Here is a 3535-nt window from a genome sequence, read left to right as displayed (position 1 = left end):
ATAATTCACGTGTTTATGGAGTGAAGGTGGAAGCTGGATCTCTCTAAGCCCCAAATCATGCTTCATAATATAGCTACCCCCCCTGATTTACTCTCACTTGGCCTCCCTTCATTTACTTTGGTTGCAGCTGAGCGTGTTTGTCACAGGTAGTATAAAGTCAGTGATTCAGTGCGTATCTTGTCGCTTGCCTTGTTTTTGGAAGTGTAAGTTGGCCGACTTCTGCCAGAACCCCGCTGTTGTTCTGCCAATCTAATCCAGTGTCCATATGAAGTCACTGATGCAGTTTTGTTTAAGTCTTTTGCCTTAATCTGCATTGTTTTTCCCAGTTCTGCTTTAATTATCATTATTATTATTATTATTATCATCTCTCTGTATTTATCTTAGGTTGGTCAGGCATTTACTATGTAAGTGGAGCGTCTGATGTGCCACTCAGCTGTTTGGACTGGTCATAGTCTATGCCAGCTCTCCCTTCCAGAGCTGAACCACACCCTGCCACCAAACTAGATTATACCATTTCATTTGAAGTGAGGAGTGGAGCACTGAGTACCTATGTGCACTCCTGGGCTCTCATGAGTGTACTGGAGGCTGTTCTGTAGGTGGTTGTGGTGGAATTAAGGCACGATGGGTCCAAAGATCATAGTTTTGAGCCATCTTTATTTCATGTGGCTGCAGCTCTCAAGCTGCCAGCCGCAAATACACCACACCACAATACACACCAACCCCTGAGTCCCCGTGTTTATACCTCGGCGGGCGTGATTAAGGATGCCGTGCAGGTGCGTCCGCCCTCCCTGCACGGCACCGCAGACCACGCCCCACCACAGTGGTCTTCACCTAGTTTCCTCGTTTTTCTTTAAGATTAATTAAGGCTGATGGTTTTTACTCTTTTAATGTCCATGCCTTTTGATTTTCTGATTAGGTCTTTTTCGATTATAGTATCAATGAAGTAGGATTTTAATTCCTTACTTGTATTTGAAAATCTGCTTTGTGGCTTTTCTTCTCCAGCAGCTCTGTTCCCCACACATTTGATTTGACATCCTTGTCTCAATATAATAAATCTTTGTGTCTCTGTTAGTTTACAATATAACTGAGAGATTTTATTGTATATTAATATTTTCTGGGGTGCAATTCCCTGGTGTTATTGCTGGCCTCCTTCCCTTTCATTCCCCCCCCCCACATAGTGCTTTCCAGTCTCAATGCATCAACCACGTGTTTTTACTGGTAGCAGGTGGCAATTATTAACTCTGATATTGAAAGTGAAGATAATAAGCAATAAGTTCCTCTTGCACCAGACTTTAACAGCAATTAAAGATAAATGATTAAGAACGGCTGCAGCACTCATAAGCACTTTCTGAAACATTAATTGAACATGTGTACCTATGTCTCAGCAAAAATAAGAAAGCAAGTAAAAAAATAATAAAGTAAAAGGTAAAGTCAGGCATCAAAATGAAAGAAATGAGGCCTGACTAATTACATCAATTTGTATCTTCATTGTTTCTCAGCAGCAGTGACTATGAGCTCTTCATAAACCAACATTTTTTTAAATGCCTGTTTGTTACTGTGTAATTAAAATAATTTTAGTCAGTATCTGACAATTGATTGTGCTGCCAAGTGAGATACATGGAAGGTCACATACTGTATGTCTATTGTATCTGAGCCAACACATTTCAGTAGATGAGACAGCAGTCAGTTAGCTAAACCCAGCCAAAAAAACAGTCTCTGGTTTATTGTTTTGTCTTTGGAGCAACAGCAGATACTTAACCCGCATAATGCAGCAATACTGAGCAAACAGCACTGAACCACAGCACTGTTTATTTTGTTAGTATTTATTTACCAAGGCAAGCTGGAAAGTTAAAGCTGTGCATCAGTCTCTTTGTCATAAAAATATATGACAATAATATTGTGTAGTATGCAACGCAAAACAGCAAAAACATAATATGTTAAAATATGTGCAGTTACTGATGATTTACAGTAATGTGTATATCAGCCTTAAAAAGTGCACCATGATGGAAGTTTAAACTGGAAATGAGGAGGATTTGTTCGATCACAAGGTGGCTCTGTCTTTCAGTCTGGCCCGTGCTGAAATAGAGCAGGTCTTTGTTGCTGTCCATCAATCTAAAAAGGGGATATGAGGCTGTTTCCAAACAATTTGAAGTCCATCATTTACTGTGAGAAAGATTAGTCACAAGTGGAAAAAACTCAAAACATTTTCCAATATTAAATACAATGAATGTCCCAGCACATTCGCCCCAAGTTAAGAGAAATTACAAAAAACACAAGAGCTACATCTCAGACTCTAAAGGCCTCAGTTAGGTTGTTAATTGAATTAAATTCAAAAAACATGGAACAATTTGTTTGAAAGCGTTGCTGAAAAAAAGCTTGTTCTCTCTAAAAAGGTAGCACAGCTTAGGCTTGCAAAGACACGTTTGGGCAAACGTTTGGAGCAAAGGGTTTTGGACAGAGTGGAGCTGTTTGGCTATAACGCACAGCACTGTGTTTGGAGAAAACCAAACATGGCACATCTGTACATGCCAACTGTCAAGCATGGTGGGGGTGGTGGTTGGTGGAGGTTATAAATTGTGTATTTTTTTGTAGCCACAGAACCTGAGAACCTTTGAGTCATTGAGTTGACCACAAGCCCTCCTGTTTACCAAAGCATTATATAGTCAGATATGAGGCCATCTGTCCAGCAGCTAAAGCTTGGCCCAAATCGAGTGAAGCAACAGGACAATGATCTCAAACATAACAGCAAATCTACAACAAAATGACTGAAAAATTAAAAAATCCAGGTGCAGCAAAGTCCACACCTCAACCTGACTGAAATGCTGTGGGACCTTAAGAGAGCTGTGCATAAACAAATGCCTACAAAAGCTCAATGAACTGAAGCAACAATGTCAAAAACAGTGGGCCAAAATTCCTCCACAACAATGTGAGGTTGATAAAGTCTGCTTCAAGTTATCGCTGCTAAAGGTGGTTCTACAAGCTATCAAATCATGGGATGTATTTGGCTTTTCCTACACCGCTTTTGCATTTTGGCCTAGTTTTTGATAAATAGATAATAACTAGAATAATATGGCACGTGTTGTGGGTCATCTCAGGTTATATTTACCTAATTTTAAGACCCGGTAAATTATTTTTTATTATTTTGTTATTTGTTACACAAAAGTAATAAATTAATTGTCTTGTTAATTGACAAGATTCAAGTATTCTGTTGGAGTAAAGCAGAGGTTGAGGTGGCGATAGACTGTGGCTGAAGATGGCAGCTAGTTACGGGTTTCTTATAAATGAGGACTAGACAGAGAGAGCCAGTTGGCTGAAGATGTGAAGAACACTGAAGCACAGTGAAAGAAAGGGTTTCACCAGATAATGCAAGAGTTGCAAGTGATGATTCTAAATGTTACAGCTCCAGCTGGAAAAATCTGGCTGAAAAAGGTTGAAAGAGCTGGCCAATATGATGAAGCTGGAGGTGATTAGATTATGACGATCAAGTGCATCGTTCAGGAATTCAATGGGGAACTGGCGAGCAGCCTCACCTCTG

This window comes from Astatotilapia calliptera, chromosome 2 (assembly GCF_900246225.1).
Source record: "Astatotilapia calliptera chromosome 2, fAstCal1.2, whole genome shotgun sequence".
Classification (NCBI taxonomy): Eukaryota; Metazoa; Chordata; class Actinopteri; order Cichliformes; family Cichlidae; genus Astatotilapia; species Astatotilapia calliptera.
The sequence above is the reverse complement of the archived record's forward strand: the minus strand, read 5'-3'. Positions refer to the sequence as shown.